Raw genomic sequence first — 18362 nt, forward strand, 5'->3', positions numbered from 1 at the left:
TGGTATCGACTTCATTCAAATCCAATCATGTTTTGACCATTTAACAGATTGTATATATCATGTTAACTGCTTGAGATAGTTAAATAAATGACAGACTCTCTGCTTAGAAGAGTGTTGTATGCTAGTGATGGAAATAGACACATAAGTAAATTAATATTATTCAATATAAAAATCTCTATGATAAATTATAGTAAACAGCACTTTAAAAACAGAAGCAGGGAATAATCATTTAAAACCCATGGAAGGGTGTCAAGGTATATTTCATTATTTTAATTTTAATGCTCATTTAGTTTATTTTTTAACATTCTTTTCAGCATCTCTTTATGCATTTATATACATATACATACAAGTTTATATAAAGAGAACCATATTATATATGCTCTTTCAGTAAAGACATGATTCTATAGTTTGTTTGTTTGTTTTATTTTCTATCATCTTGTTCCATTCATTCCGAGGTAACCAGTGTTAAGTAAATTCCATGCTTTTGTTTTTTTTGTTTTTTTTTTTTTTAAAGATTTTATTTATTCATTTGAGAGAGAGACTGGGAGAGAGAGCACGAGAGGGGGAAGGGTCAGAGGGAGAAGCAGACTCCCTGCTGAGCAGGGAGCCCAATGCGGGACTCGATCCTGGGACTCCGGGATCATGACCTGAGCCGAAGGCAGTCGCTTAACCAACTGAGCCACCCAGGCGCCCCATGCTTTTGTTTTTAAGGGACAGATTCCCAGCAGTGGGATTGCCAGATTGAAGGGTGTGTGTAGTGTTAAAGCAAAAACTGCACTGGACAAAGCTAATCAGACAGTGAAGACTTTATTCAAGTCTTATTCAAGGCTGTTGCAACAGGGGAGAGAGAACACAACTAAGTCAGCTCAATTCTGCTGAAATAAAAGGAGTGTTCAAGAGCTGGGATGGGACTACAGGAATCATTGGCCATCTGTGTTTGCTCATTAGCTTTACCCAATGGAAAAGTACTCAGTCCTCATATCTTCATGGGAGGAGATAGCTTTACAACTTGAAGCAAGGCACTCATGAAATTAGGTTCCTACCATCACACAGAGATTAAGGGATAGGAGCACTATCTTCCTAGATGAGTACATTTCAAAAGTATGGCTCCCAGGTCCTTGGGAACGATAGTCCTGGGTTATAAAACTGACCAGACTTTTGAAAAGATTTACACCTCAGAGGGACAGAGAAAGATTTACAGTTACAAGTTTTCTAAAGTAAATGCTCTAAGAGAATAGGGACCTCAGCCATTAGGCCATCTGGATTTGGTAAGGGCCACAGTGAAAAGGAGGTCAGGAGCCAGGAGACAGGAAGAGAGCTGTCTAAAGTTCAATCAAGCTGAGGGAAACATAAGGCCATCTTAGCTGGTAGATTTAATTCTAATGGCTATCACCAGATTGATTATTTTGTCAAAGGTCTATAATGATTTACATTTTATCATTTCCCCACCTTCTCAACATTAGAAATACAGCTGATTTTATGCCCTTACATTGTGATAGGTAAAAAAGTAACTTTATTTTTGTTTGGACTTGTATTTTCCTGACTACTAAGAAGACTGAGTATCTTTGGGCCATTTAATTAGATGTTTCTTGAAAATTTCATATCTGCCGATTTGTCTTCTATTTGGCTGGTCTGCTTTTCTGTCTTTGTTGTTAATATTTTTTTAATCTATTGTTTATGGACTTTTATTATCTTTACTATATAACAATTATTCATTATTTTGGCTAAACATTTTTTGAGTGATTGCCTGGGGCCAGGGTGAGGGCAAATGAACAAGAGGAAACTTTGGGGATGATGGAATGTTCTCTATCTTAGTTGCGGTGAGGCTTACATGAGTTTGTATATTTGTCAAAACTCCTCAAACTATACACTTAAACTGGCTAAATTTTATATGTAATGATACCTCCATAAAGTTGGGGGAGGGATATTAGAAAAAAAATCCTTAGCAAATGGTACAATTAAGGTTTGTGTATTCATTGTATGCAAATTTGATACATCAAAAGAAAACCCTAGCAAATATGGAATTCTAATTAACAATTTACACGCTGAAATATTTAGGAGATATGTTGATGCATTCAAGTTCCTTTGAGATGCACTGAAAATATAAAATGAATTAATGGATGAATAAAGGAATGGATAGACAAATATTGACAAAACAAATGTTTTATCATTTATGTAAAGGATAGATGTTGATATAACAATTGTTAATTGTAGGTCTAAGTAGTGAGTATATGACTGTTTAGCAAAATCTTGTAACATTGAAAGGCTTGAAAATTTTCATAATAAATATTTATAATAAAACTATATCCTGAACACCTAGGTTGCTAGCTGTTCCAACCAACCCAGGTTGCTATATATATACACTAAAATTTCTTCTAAGATTTTAATGCTTTATATGATAGGCAGAATCACAAGATCACCCTCAAGATTCCTAGCCCCTGACATACACTCATCTTCTCCCATTTATTCAATAAAACAGGAATCTAGTTGCTCTTTGAAGGGATTTTGTAGATGTAATTTGCATCCCAAATCAGTTAATTTTCAGATAGGGAGATTATCCTCAATGAGGCTAATCAGATGCATCCTTTTAAGGCTCTTTCTGGCTCCAATGTTGGTCCAGTTGTTATGCAATGTCACCAGGACTCATTGTTCTGCTTCACCATCTTTGATATATTGGCTTGATCTTGTAAGAGGATTAAAGTAGAAGACACAATAGAGCAAACTCAGTTTCCCTTGCCTCATTAGTCTCCTAGCTTTTTCCCTCTCTTTCTTTCACTCTTTATTTATGTATTTAGTTAGTTAGTTAGTTCCTTCCCTCTCTCTCCTGAAGGTTAACTAATAGAGTAGCCACAAAGCCTATAAAAACAGCTCTCAAAAGCACTCTTCTTGGATTTCACCAAAGATCCCAAGAAAGAGGAAGAGGAAGAGGAGGAGGGGGAGGGGGAGGAGGAGGGGGAGGAGGAGGAGGAGGAGGAGAAGAAGAAGAAGTCTCCAATCAATCCAGTGAAAACAGCTACCTGACCCAAACCACCAGGACCCATGCCTCTTCTTCTCAGCCCATAAAACTACAATCCCACTTTGACTTGGGGAGTCAGCCACTCCTCAGATACTCCCTCATGCTTATCAGATGAATAAAGTTTCTGAACTCTATTTGATTCACTTAAACTTTTTTTCCGTTGATAACCTTTAGGCTTATCACTTTATAGCTGCAAGATGGTTGCCATATTTCCTGGAAGGACGTGGAGTAACAGTGTCCAAGGGCAGAGGAAGTTTTCCTCCTGTGTTTATTTTAAGGAAGAAATCATATCTCAGAGGCTGAGTCATCCTTCTCCCTCAGATCCCTGTGGCCAGGACTGAGTCACGTTCTGATGTCCTACTGCAATGGAAGCTAGCAAGGTGACTATTCAATATTTTTAGCTACTGTAATGGGAGGTAAGTCAGCAAGAAAGAAATCCTGAGGATGGGAGGAATGACTACAGAGTATGCAGCCAGCAGGGCATAGCACCACATTCCAAAATGTTATTGAATATGTCGTATCATTTCAAGTTAGTATGTTCAATTTTTCAAGTGTACAGACACAATTTTATGACACTCTTTCCTAATATTTTGATTGCAATTAGAAGAGTTTTCAAGTAAAGCCAAACTATTTCAACATACTTTAAATAATAGATTATTTTCCTGTTTGAAAATCAGCTGGAAGAAAGCCACAGAGAGGTTCTTCATAAGAAATTTAGATGCTGGCATATAGCTGCTGGAGCAAAATAATCAGCATCAATACAAAAAAACATGTTATCAAAAGTGAAACAAAATGGTTAACTTTTATGTTAATATCATTAACAGTAAGGGCCATGTGCTAGCCCTGAAACCAAGCTAGGAAACCAGAACAAAGTCTCCCCCTTTTGTGTCCTCTATTGTTTGAGGATGTGTTTCTGTTCAGGTCAATATCCATCGTAGGTAACTTGCTAGTGAAATAAGCAGTGTTGCTAAGCAACAGCGAAAAAAATGATGTTGGAGAAAGCCATCTCTTTGAAGCAATAGCTGACAAAAGAGCGGTTGCTAAGTGTCATTTAACATGCATAAAAACTGAACCTCGTGATCATCTGCAGTTAAGTGTGTCATGCTGCTCTGCACTGCTAATGTTTTTAAAGTTGAATAAAAGGTAAGGAAGAGGATGAAATATGGACCCTTCCATCATACAGGAGATGGCTCCAAGAGAACAGCCGATTGATGATTCCCACATGTTGGTGTATTCTGAGGTATAAATTGCCAGTCAGTAATCATATTATTGTTTATTCCCCCAACATGACATCTTCCTATTTTTTTTTTTTTGGCCCATATTTGTAAAACATATATCTGATAACGGACTGGTATTTGGAATATATAAAGAACTCACAAAACAAGAAGGAAACAAACAACCCAATTAAAAAATAGGCAAAAGACTTTAATAAATATTTCACCAAAGAAGATTAAAACTTTAAATATAGATGGCAAATAAATACATGAAAAGAAGCTCAACATCACTAATTAGAGAAATCTAAACTAAAACCACAGTGACATACCTCTTCACACCTATAGCAATGGCTAAATAAACCAAAACAAGAACAAACAACCAAAAAAAAAGAAAAATCCAAACCTGAAAGTACCAAAAATTGCTGAAGGTGTAGAGTAACTGGAACTTTCATACATTTTTGGTAGAATGTAAAAATGGTACTAACACTATGGAAAACAGTTTAGGAGTTTTCTTATAAAGTTAAACATACACTTAATAAACAACTCAGTAATTCTGCTCCCAGATATTACTCAAAAGAAATAAAATTGTATGTCCTCCCAAGAACCTGCATGTAAATATTTCTAACTGGTTTTATTCTTAACATTCCAAAAATGGAAATAATTCAAATATCTATCAACTGCTGAATGGAAAAACAAACTCATAAATGCATACAACAGGATTCTACTCAGAAATCCAAAAGAACACACCACTAATAAATGCAACAATATAGATGAATCTCCAATGCATTGTACTAAATGTAAAAAAGCCAAACTAAAAAAAAAAAGTCCTCATACTATGTACTTTCATTTTCATGGCAGTGACGGTTTGGAAAAGTCAAAACCACAAGGGACAGAAAACCAATCAATGGTTGCCGGGACTGAGAGTGAAGGGAAATGATTGTCTAAACATGAGAGAGCTTTTTGTGGTGATAGAAATGTTCTTTCTATATGTTGATTGTGATGGTGATTACGTGACTGTGTACATTTTCAAAATCCATAAACACTACACTTCAAAAGGGTGAATTTACTTACTGCAACAATATTATACCTTAATAATCCTGACTCCATAAAGTGACAACATGAACTCGGGGCCCCTGGGTCCTCCCTCTCCCTCTGCTCCTCCCCCTGCTTGTACTCTCCCTCTCGCTCGCTCTCTAATAAATAAACTCTTTTTTTAAAAAAAGAACAAAATTCAGTTACTTACAATCCCTTACTCTCATAGATCTGCAGGTCATGAGGGAAGTTTTGCCTCAAGTTGATATTACTAAGAGGGTTCTGCTCCTTACTGCTCTCTCTCGGGACCAATGGGCTATCTGGGGTGTGATTCTTCTCATGGGGCTGGCATTTTAAAGGCTTTGCATTCATAAAGTCTTCCAGCATCTCACTGACTAAATCAAACACTTGGAGAGCCCAAAATCAAGGAGAGGAGATCAAACTAGTGAAACTCCACTCTGCCCTGTATCTTCCTATCCCTGGAAGAGTGGAGAAATGAAGCCAATACTCTATCTACTATACTACCTAAAACAAATTGGTCATGCACAATTTTAAGGAGCTTTTGGTGAATCAGGGTTATGGAAAATTAGAGGAAGGTGACATTATCTACTTCCCACCAACACACTAGCAGGTTATAATGAAACAAATCTCAGAGCAAATTTTACCACATACCAACATTTATGGAATAAATATTCTTTAGAAGAAGGAAGAAAATAATTTACATAACCTCTTCTGTCAGTTTGATAGATGCCCATCTCCTTCTCTCTCTCTCTTTTTGTTTTTAGGCACTGAACTGATATTGCATGAACAGTTGACTTGAGGCAAATATAATTATATTCTAGATGCAATATTCTATACACTGAGAAGTGGCTTATAATTATCATCAGCCAACCAAAATCCTCCGTGCCAATAGATGGAGAAAGGATTCTTTCAGAATCAAGGTTTTCAGCACCCCTCTCAAGCACATAGGCCACGCGGTTTGCTAGATTCATATATCCTGCTCAATTAATGTGGACAGCGTGTCTAAAATGTTTGAGCTAATCTTCTTATCTTTATTTTCACTGATTTCATCAATGAGATCCCATTTCTAACATTCGTTATGTGAACTGGCAAACCACTAATTTCAGCAGCAAATCCCTGTATCAAGAATTCAATTGTTCAATGCCTTAAGTAATGCAGTACATGGACTTCAGAAGTAGGTGCTTCTAAAATGGAGCCATTCTGATTAAAGGATCAGAGGTAATGCCAGAGATGTGAATCCCTGATTACAGCAATTGACAGCCCCTAACATGTAGACTGCCTGACACCCATTAATACGTATTAAGTACCACAATGTCTATGCTGCAGTATTTAAAAGCAAATGGCTCAGGAGAAATGTGTAAGTGTTTATAGCAACATTATTCAAAAATACCCTAAATGCCCAATAGGAGAGTGGACAAATAAAATCATTGGAATCAGCAAGATTCCAGTAATGAAATACTACAAAACAAGAAATACACATAAAATCATGGATAATTCCCATAAATGTTATGCTGAGTGAAATAAACCAGGCACGAAAGTAAATACTACTTCTCTGGTTCCATTTCTAGAGAGTTCAAAAATTGGCAAAGCTAATGTATGGTGATAAACCTCCTCCTGTGCAGTCGGGCTGGAGTGGTATTGATGCAAACAAGAATGAGAAAACCTTCTGGGTGACGGAGATCTTCTCTATCTGAATGGGAGTGACTGCGTTAAGGGTGTATACGTATGTAAAACATCATTAAGCAGGACACTGATGATCTGTGCCCTATATGTACCTCGTTGTATACATTTTATACCTATACTGAAACACGAGTAACCAAAAAAAAATTAAGTGAACTACAATTATAATATTGGTATAAAACCTAATTCTGCTTTCAGTGGACCCAAATATGTAAATAATAAACCAAGAATGGTAAAGGATAGACAAGTATTTAGTTATCACTTCAGAACTACACTCTGGAATTCTCAGGAATTCTGGAAAGTTGTTCTCATCACCCACCCACCAAGACTCCTTCTCACCTCAGCCTCATGTTTGGGTACACCTCTCTCTGATGAGCTGTTAAGTACCAATACCAGCGTAGACCTCTTGGTAGCTATACCTCCATCCCCAAGCCTCTTCCCTATCAGCATTAATTACTTCAAACTCTGTGTTCTTGTAGTGATTTTTCCTTAACATAATTTTGACAGGTTAATTATTTTATGTGACATATTTCTTTTTATAGCGCTTCCTCCCTCAAAAGACTTACGGAGGTCTAGAATTGTGTCTGGTGTGGCATTTTGATTACCAGAAACAAAGAATGCCTGCACATAATAGAACCTGTTTGTTTGTATTTAAAGAAGGAATCATTTCTTCTCACACCTTTCAGAAGCTCACAGAAAGGGTCTTCAAGGTTATGAGTCCACCCTCTGGGATCTATGGTTAACGAAGAGCTGAGCTTTACTTTGGTTATCAATATTTTCATTGTACCATGGTAGGCATCAATAGGCTATTTCTTTGTCTCTGGTGGATCTGTGAAATTTTTGGTTTTACTGTTACTACCTAACATCAGACAATCTTCATTCATCAACTGCCTGAATAGCAGCAATGGCCTCCTACTTAGTTGCTCTGTATCTAATTTAACCCCAACTCCCCTCCTTCTCAAAAGCTCCACAAACCAGTTTTAACCACCACAGACCAAAGGATCTTTCCATAGGGCCAGCTGAGCATGCTGGCCTAAGTGACCTTCCTTTTTATTCTCAGAGGAACACTCATAATAGCATATCATAATTTCTTGTCTGCATGTCTATCTTCAGCAACACACCACAATTCAGGGGAGGGACTTTGTTTTCTAGCATTTAGGACAAAGCTAATACAGAGTAGATGCTCATGAGTTAAATAAGTGAATAAATAAAAAAGGCTTTATATTTTCCACATGCAATCAGTCCCACAAATCAGAAGATCTTTACAGAGAAGTCTTCTGAACCACTTCTACATCATTTAGGCTCCTTAGTGTGTATGTGCGTGTGTGTGTGTCTAAAATATTTTCCACGTGTTAAAACATATGTGTAATTGGATCTAAACTTTTCATTTGTTAGTACACAATTTTATCAATTATTTCTGTGTCACTTTGTATTTAGAGTTTGTTCTTGAAAATATATTAAAAACTTTTTGGGGGAGAACAATTTATCTGCTGTGCCTTGTTACATATTCGTACATACATATCGTACTTAGTAAAATACTACATACAATAATCATGTACTACTACAATAATTACTATAATTTAAAAAAACCTCACTTTTGTTCTAAATTTGGCCAATTGCTATTTAAGTAAAGTTTAGTTTACAAAATTAAATTTAAAATTCTATAAAACAGAAGAAGTTTACACCAACTATGTGCAGCCCCTTCGAATCTACCAGGTGATCGCCCATTCTCACCCCCCCCCACCGGCCCCCACACATCCAAAATAAGACACACAAAACATCATCTTTTCCCACAAGGATCTCATAATTTAAAGAAAAAACAGCCAACCACAAAGTGACTTAATAAGGAGGAGTGTACATCTGGGTGACATGATCTCATTTCCATGCTAATGGTTTGATGGTCGATTTAGCACAGAGGTTGAAACTACAATGGGACTGTGAATGACTCTCTTTCTAAACAAGAAAATGAAAATGCAATATGATGTAGTTGATTTGTAGAAAGAAACAACTATTCTTATAACTTAAAATTTTTCCAAGGCACACCATTTATAAGTCAATACCAAAACCCTAGGAGGAGTAATGAAATGTTTGCAAAGCACATCGAGTTACTTTAAAATAAGGATTGCATAACCACAAGGCATGATGAAGAACACAGCAACATCAGAAAAGGTATTTCTAAAACCTAATTTCAGGAAAGATACTCTTCTTTCATTATCTTAATGAAACTGAGTAGCCCCTGCTGATCTGAGTGCCAAGTTAGTTTTTTCCGAAAATGAAATGTTTCTTTGACTTAGCTGTATTCTTCAAAATGATTTGGGAGAGGGCATGCTAGTCAGAAACTTATCACTACGGAGGAAGAAAAAGGAGAAGCCACAGAATGTCATGACTGAAAGAAATAGATGATACAGAATCTTCTTAAACATTTTCTACTTATAAAAGAAATATTTCACAGCGTCTGTCAAACAACAGATAAAAGTTTGGAAACAAAAATAACATTTACTTCCTCAAAAATAGCCATAGATCTTTGGTCAAATTCTACAGCAACCATTCCATAGAATTTTGTTAGCATTGCACTTCATTTAGAATTGCACATTTGCCGTCATATATTTTCACATACCCAACACATACATATTTTAAAAGGAGAAAATTCACTCTGAATAATGTCTTCCTTCTCATCTTTTTGCTTTGACATTTCAATTTCTGGATGATTTCCAAAGCAGAAAATGTTTCTTTGGCTCTGCCAAGAGATACAAATAGTTAAAGTATAAGAGCACCTGGCTACTTTTCAATAATAAGCTGGGCCTGTTAGCAAGCATTGTCTTTCTGAACCTCCTTGGGCTTGGACGTATGTACAAGTCTGCCAATGACCCCAATGCACCTCTTACCTTGGAGCATCCTTAAATACTCTGGCGCAACCAGGCAGTAGTCTGGTCATTCTGTCTCAAGGTCAGAAACAGAGTCCAAACATAAACCTAAAAATAAATCATTTCCAAATGTTATCTCATCCTTGTTACCCACAAATGCAAAAACAAAACCTCATTTAAACTGGCCTTTTGTCACAGAGGATACACTTTAAGAATGTGAAAATACCTCTGAGAAACAAACTGAGGGTTCTAGAGGGGAGGAGGGTGGGAGGATGGGTTAGCCTGGTGATGGGTATTAAAAACGGCACGTACTGAATGGAGCACTGGGTGTTATACGCAAACAATGAATCATGGAACAGTACATCAAAAACTAATGATGTAATGTATGGTGATTAACATAACATAATAATAATAATAATAATAATAAAAAAGAAAGAATGTGAAAGTACGTAGTGTTGAGACCACAGAAATAAGATCAGTGCCTCAGAGCCTTGGGTGAGAATCCTCACTCAGTAACCTTCCTTTGGGCAAACCTACACAGAATATCTGTGAGCCTTCGTTTCTTTCTCTGTATCACCATTTTAAGAGCCTCAGGGAGTTCGCCTCCCCCACTGTCTATTCTGGGACTCAGAACCTTAAGATCTAAACCTACCAGAACTCAGAGGTTGAGTGGGAGCTGTTAGTTTCATTATTAGCTCCAGCATTTCTTTCCTGTGTAAACCTGGGCAAATTACTTAACGTCTCTGTGTCTCAGTTTCCTTATTGGCAAACTTGAGAATTGTACATTTAGGAGTATGAGCGTGGTTAAGGGTACAGGTGCTGACCTAAACTGCTTGGGTTTATATCCTGGCTCTGGTAATCACTAGCTCTGTCACCGTGAACAAGTTGCTTAAACTTTCAGTGCTTCAAAAATGTTTCCCCATGTGTATAATGGATCATAGCAATCTTATTAAGTAGAAATATTACAAATATGCCACTAATCTGTAAATTTTAAACATATAAGAAGTATTTGATAAATATTAGCTGCTATTATTATCATTATTGTTATTATTGTTGGAATTTCTGAGGGGACTGTCAAAACAGAATTTCTTATCCATAGATTATGAAAAGGATTAGAAATGAAACAAAGAGTAAATATAGAGGGCAAAATATTACCTTTCTTACTGGCTTTTGGCTTGAACTGTGGAATTCAGCTGATTCCCTCTGGCCCCACCCCACAGCAGCTTCCGCGTGAGGCCGACCAGAACAAACTTAGGGCGTGGGGGAGGATTTGTGCTCTCTGTAGCCAAAGCACTTTCAACAGGAAGAAGAGAGTGCAGCTGAAGAAAGAGGGCCCAATTACTCTTCCCAGATTTAACTTTATGACGAGTCGTTTGCTCTCCCCCGAGGCAGAATAAGGAAAGAGGGGAGGAGATACCCTGAGTTGCAACACTTCAGGTCCATTCACAGGAAGGAAGGAAGAGGAGGAAGCTTTCCCAAATAACATTCCCATCATCATCCACCCACCTGTAGCATCAAGAATGTGCTCTTTTGAGAAGCATCCAGAACAGCGGACTTCCTCCTTCTAAGTAATTTTTACTTTTTTCAAACCCATGTGTATTAACTAAAAGCTAGGGAATTTAAATGTCTCTGGTCCCTTAACCATGTGTCAAGTCCCTTTTTTGCATGTATGCTTGCCAGTATAAACTGGATTGGGAGTTGTTTAGCATCATTTAAAAAAAATTATTTCACAGATAGTTGCTGTCTTTCTTATGTTGGGCAAACAATTTGCCTTCTGCTCTGCTGAAATAGGGGTTTGGTCATAATCAGGAGTTCAGGCTGTTGGGAAAAAGGCTTTTCACCAACTGTGTTAACAAATGCCATGAATAGAATTCACTTTGAGAGAGAGAAAAAGTGAAACCAGTATGGAGCATCTGAAACATGACAATGTAGATCAAAAGAAAGGGACATTCACTAGCAATGAAAATCCAAAAATAAATTAGGATAACAATTCCATTTACAAAAGCATCCAGAAGGACAAAACACTGAGGAAAAATTGTATAAAAGAAGTGCAAGTCATGCTCATTGAAAAATTATAAAACATCATAAGAAATTAAAGAAAAGCTAAATAAATGGAAAGATATCCTATGTCTGTGGATTGAAACAGAATTTTTTAAGGTGGCAATACTCACCAAATTGGTCTATAGGTTAAACGCAATTATCAAAACTCCAGCTGACTTTTTAACAGAAATTGAACAGCTACACCTAAAATTCATATGGACATTAAGGAATCCAGAATAGCCCAAACAATATTTTAAAAGAGGATCAAATTGGAATGACTCACAATTCTAAATTTTGAAGCTTATTATAAAGCTACAATAATTAAGACAGTGTGTTCTGGTATAAGGATAGAAATAGAGGACAGTGGAATAGAACTGAAAGCCCAGAAGTAAGGCCTCACATTGTGGTCAATTATTTTTCAACAAACTTATTAAGAAAATTTAACAGGAAAGAAATAGCCTTTTCAGAAACTGGTTCTGGAATAATTTGCTATCCACTTATAAAAAGATAAATTTGAACAAGGCAAATAACCCAATTTAAAAATGGGCAAAATCTTTGAGTAGATATCTCTCCAAATAAGATGCACAAATGGCCAATAAGCACTTGAAAAGATGCTCCATCATTAACCAGGAAATGTAAATCAAAACCACAATAAGGGGCACCTGGATGGCTCAGTCAGTTAAGGGTCTGACTTGGGTCAGGTCTTGATCTCAGAGTCCTGAGATGGAGCCATGTATCCGGCTCCCAACTCAGCAGGAAGTTTGCTTGTCCCTCTCCCTCGACCCCTCCCCCTGCTCATGCTCTCCCTCTCTCTCAAATAAATAAATAAAATATTTTTAAAAACCCACAATAAGATATCATTTCCCACAAACTAGGATAGCTATAATCAAAAAGTAAGGTAACAAAAGTTGGTAAGAATATGGAAAAATTGGAACTCTCACACATTGCTATGAGAAAGTAAAGAGTGCAGCCACTTTGGAAAACAATTTAGTAGTTTCTTAAAATGTTAAATATAGATTTACTATATGACCCAGCAAAATGTAGGTCCACAGAAATAAATGTATGGGAGTATTTGCAGCATTATTTAAAATAGCTAAAACTTGGAAACAACCCAAATGTTCATCAACTGGATAAACAATATTTAAATATCTATAAAATGGAATACTATTTGGTAATAAAGAGGAACAAAGTATTTGTGGATACTAAACATGGATGAGCCTCAAAGACATTATGCTTAGTGAAAGAAGTCAGACAGAAAAGAACACAAATTGTATGATTCCATTTATATAGACTGTCCAGAAAAGGGCAAATATATATATAGAGAGAGAGGGAGAGAAAATAGATTAGTATTTTTCTAGGACTGTGAATGGGAATGGGAATGACTGTGTATGAGTATGAGATCTCTTTGTGGGGTGATGAAAAGATTTCAGAACTACAATATGGTAATGTTTGTAAAACTCTTTACATAAAAATTAAAATTCATTGAATTCTACATTAAAATATATGAACTTTATGGTATATAAATTTTCTTATTAAAGCTGTTACAAAAAAGACTGAGAATGCTTCATTCTCTTAAAAATGATACTCTTCAAGTTTCACATTTGCTTAGTGATTATAAAGCAATGTCATATTTGTGATTTAATTTAATTTTTACAATTTCATGAAGTGGAAATTGTTATTTCAGTTTCACAGAAGAAACAGGCTCAGAGAAGTCTATTTATCCACCAGGGTCTTACAGTAGATGGGGAACACCAAATCCAAATGCAATGTTTGTTTTTTTAATTCTAAATCATCCAATATTTTGTTAGTCTAAGTTGTTCTACAAATTGTCCCAAGTTTGTTCAATGGCTCAAATGCAATAGAAGTTTATTTCTTTCCCATGAGAGACTTCAAAGCAAGTGTCCCTGGTCAGGAATTAAGAGATCCAGACTCCTTATCTTGTGGCTCAACCATTCCCTAGGACTTCATCATCATCTCATTTACTGGCAACAGAGGAAAGAGGGCATGCATGGAGGGATTTTTAAAAGGCCTTTGCCTGGGAAGACACATTTTAGGTCCTCACATTGTGTTAGCTAGAATTTCAGTCATACTTAAATTCAAGGGTAGCTAGAAGTATAGACTGGTCATGGGTCCTGAAAGAAGAGGAGAATGGATTTTGGTGAACAGCCAGCAATCTCTGCCACAGAAATGTAACCTTTAAGAAAATTTGCTACTTATGATCTGAAATGGCAATTTTAAAGTCAAATTTATCTAATGCATTCTCATATTCTTGTAGCATTAACTGAGGATATAATTTTGCTATGAAGAAGCAATCAGAAAAAGCCTAAACATTCATTCTGAGTTTCTAACTTTGCTTATCAAGAATATAATACAAATCATGTTCCTTTTTTAATTGCCTGGGTAACCAGGAATTCTATGGTTCTAAGTTGACAGTGTTCAAGCATTGACTGAATCACCACTTAATCAGTTCATACTTCAGCTCTGTCATTTATCACTATGCAATTTGGACATGTTATTTAACACCTCTGAATTTCAGATTCTCCATCTGCAGAAATGGAGTAATACACCTCACTTGTCGAGGGTTATCAGAAAAATTAAACATACCTAGAACATTAGCTGATGTAGCAGACATTTAATAAATATTACTTATCATCAGCTTTACCCTAGAAGGTCCTTTAAGACACTGTTTGTCAATGGTTGGATGATAAAAGACCTAAAACAATTTACTTTCTTTTATTTCCTCAGTGTATTCTTTTTCAGACACATTTAATTAAAATGCATAGCAATAATATATGCTTTCAGTCTTCTCACTCCTCCCCTTCTGAATAATTAATTCAATATGTGTTTCTTTCTGCACATCCCAAAATGACAGTTTCAATCATATCAAGTCAAAAAAAAAAAAAAAAAGTCACATATGAGTCTTGCTGAGAAGACTGGCACATAATCACGTGAGCACAACTCTTCCATTAAGTTAGGTCTCCAGCTGGTGGATATGAGTTTCTCATGGTTTGCAGACAGGTTCTCTCCTTTATTTCACTGATGCAAGAAGGGAAGAGTATATTAGCTTTCTGTGCTACAGCTTTCACTTACTTCACCTTTCTCCCAAGAAAAATGTCAGAAAGAAATCTTTGCTTCCCATTGAATAAGTTGACAGGAGCAGGGGTAATGAAATGCAGCTTCTTGTTAGACAGAGAAGGGGAGATGTTAATAGATATCTCTGGAAAATTTTTCTTTTGTTTTAATTTGGTTTTCTAAAAAATCTTCATAGGCACATGAACTAATAATGGGAAATTGACCTGGAACCAAAACAGTGACACAATTCAGTGGTCCCCAAATATGGAAGGGTTTATCAAACATCTAGGAAACTTCTTAAAATGCAGACGTTCACTTACCATCCTGTACCTATTGAATCGACATTTCTGAGTATTGGCCTCCCATTAGAGAGCCAAGAGCTGGCATTTTCTTGTATTCATCATAATTGAACCATATGAAAGTGTCAATACTTGACAGTTTTTTTAAACCTACAAATGGCAATTTTTATATAGTTCAACCTAATATTTAACTAGGTCAATTATTTTAATTTTTGATCCCCCGGCTGGCTTTTTGAAAGGTATCTATTCCCAGGTTTGACTTCTAACCCACTAAATCAGAATTCAAAAACAAGGAAATTGTACTGCTGTGGAACCCACAAGGAACTATCCTTAGAAAGTATAAGAAAGAGCCTTTCCGTTTGAAAAGTTGTGGAGGTCTGGAAAAAGGAACATCATGATGGTGCCTCTACTTGTGAATAAGGAGGAGTAAGTTCTACTACTTCCTGCATTTGGAATTAGAAAACAGCTACTTGAAAATTAAGTCCTTTTACATAGATTTGAATGCCTGGAAAATGAAGCACTGAAGTGAAATTTTAAAATGTATTTTATGTTTATGTATTGGATCAAGGTATAATTTTTATATTAAAAATGTTTATATCACATAGGAATTTATGAACATAAACCTAAAGAAGCATATTCCACATTAATTCTTAAAGTTGCCTTGGAATTAGATGTATGAAAACATGTCTGTTGTGTGTGGAGCAGGGTAAGGGTGTGATAGTCTGGTCTGACAGGAACCCCAATGGCCCAATATTTATTTGACTCACTGTGTTACCAAGTTTTGACCCTTGGTTCTCTGCTTTTTGCATCTATGCGCACATGCACACACACACACACACACACACACACAGAAGGGAGAGACAGACAGACAAAGTTAAGTTCAACCGGACTCTATATATCTAGCTCTCTTTCTAGCCACTGGCTTATTTTTGTCCAAATGCTTTCAGAATATCTGCCTTGGAAATCCACAGGACTTGAAATTAATTTGCTTAAGACTGGAGTTATTTGTGTAATGAGCAAATACAACCCTGTGGTATACATACCTGGAATATTTTTTACTTATTTGGTATCCAGTAGTTTATTTTCTACATTTCAAGGTCCACCTCTGACAGTGGTGTTGATTGAGTATTGGTTAACTTAAAGTGCCCAGTTAACATGCTTGCAAATGAGTTCAGTTCTATCCAAAATCATTTTAGTTTCATTTGGAATAAAGCGGTCTCCTTTCAGGTATACGTCCCATCACATTAAGATGTTTCTATGCTCAGCCAGTATCCAGGGTTTTGTTATAGGATCACAGGCAGAGTTTTTGTGAATGCCTGCAGTAAGCTGAGACCTTGAGAGTGGGCATGGGGGAAACTTCTCTTTATCCCCTATTAATCTATATCTCTTGAACCTGCCCCTGCTCCTATTGGGGGGATGGGAGATGTAGGAGATTACCAGTACGATTTCCAGTACATCATTGCTGTTGTTTGTGGCCTTTCTCTTAACTTATTGTTGCAAAAAAAAACAAAAACAAAAATATTCTGACCACCATTGTTCCTCTGGGCTGCTGGTGTTCAAACGCCTGGCTCTGTTATGAGAGGCACTTGATGTTCTTTGGGTACTACATGGTGGGATGGGGAGGGAAGTACAGTCTCTTGCCCAGGCATAGCCTTTCCCCACACTTCCCACAGTATGTCATCCATCCCTCCACCTCCATCCCATTGTCTCTTTCTCCTAGGCTCCTTATGTTCTAATAAGCAGGCTTCTAGGGATATTTCACGATGGCATAACCCTGACCACCTAAACTGATATATTCTCCAGTCACTGGAGATCCACTGTCTTTGAAAAGTCTAAGTGGTGGGAATGCAGGTTATTCCCAGACACTACTTCTCTTAATTTAACTAAAATCTCTACTATTGTCTCTACATTTCAGCAGCATCAAAAGTGTTCACCAGCTCTGTGACCCCACACTTTTCTGATTGAAGATGAACCTGAATTTTCTCATTTAGCACAGGTAAGAGAGCCCTAATTTCTTGGAAGGGGAAAGAAGTCAAATGCCATTCTTTCTCACTCCTGAGGAGAAAAGGAAAGGGATAGTTTCCATGTCAAAAAAATCTCTCTCTTTCCAGGAAGACAAAGATTTCCCCTTCTGGTGACCCATCTTTTGGAGGGCAAGGAGGATATGGTTAAAGAAAGGTGTTTTCATGTAGGTTCTTTGCAGTTTTACAGTGGGCATGCTAGCAATCCAGAGGACATTTTTGAAATTACACATAAAGCAAGTAGTACCTTTTTTCTCTTTTGCCTCCCTAGATTAATTATGCTTATGACCCTCAATCAAATGGAGTCAAAGTCAAGGAAGAACATAAGAATCCATGCATAAAAAAATGTCTCAGGATTACCATGGATGCTTAATATATTACCACATTTTTCCTAACCTGAATTTGTCATCTTATAAGGGGCCGTACAATACATTCAGTCACCTAAGTTAGAGGTTAAAAACCAAGGAAGAAGGAAGTTAAATAAATTAATGCACCAGCATGAGGTCTATGAACAGGATCAGGTGTTAGGAGACATACAAGACATACAGGACTGGTACCTACTTAGTCTGGGGTGAAGGGAGAGTTCTCTGAGGAAGTGGCACTTGACCTGTGCATCGAGTTAACAAGGCAAGAGGACTAAAGGAAGAGAGCTCTGGAACCTTAGGCAGGCAGCCAAGACCATGACAGTGAAGGACAATGAACATAAAGAAAGCCAATGAGACAAGTCAGGAGTGAGGAGAGGGCTTTGAGATGAAACTGTAGACATAGGAAGGGAGTCTTAGCATATAAGACCTTCTAAGCCCTATTGAGGCTTTTGGACTGTAATCAAAGAACAATAGGATTCTATCAAGGTATCAACGATGCACTCAAGCCGGAGAGTGACATGGTAAAATTTGCTTTTCAAGAAACTTACTATGGCCAATGTGTCAGTAAAGGCTTAAGAGGAGAGCAAAAATCAAAGTAGGGTGAACAGTGAGTAGGCTATAATAGCAGTTATTCATTTAATTAATAACAATTAGAACAAGAAATTTAAATTCATTCTAATAAAATTTTTCATGTTCTATTCCTTATACCAATACCATGTACTATTTGGAATGCAACTA

At 36.8% G+C, this 18362-nt stretch overlaps 1 long non-coding RNA gene across 1 annotated transcript in view; it reads left to right on the plus strand.

Moving 5' to 3' along the window:
- Nucleotides 1-3047: 3047 nt before the first annotated feature.
- The window catches only part of LOC116649717, a 60332-nt gene continuing 45017 nt past the window's right edge, over nucleotides 3048-18362 (plus strand). The window contains exons 1-2 of the long non-coding RNA XR_004302724.1: nucleotides 3048-3396; nucleotides 17154-17234. This is a non-coding gene — a long non-coding RNA (uncharacterized LOC116649717). The remainder of the gene's footprint in view (nucleotides 3397-17153; nucleotides 17235-18362) is intronic.

Source organism: Phoca vitulina, unplaced genomic scaffold (assembly GCF_004348235.1).
Source record: "Phoca vitulina isolate PV1807 unplaced genomic scaffold, GSC_HSeal_1.0 scaffold49, whole genome shotgun sequence".
In the NCBI taxonomy this organism is placed as follows: Eukaryota; Metazoa; Chordata; class Mammalia; order Carnivora; family Phocidae; genus Phoca; species Phoca vitulina.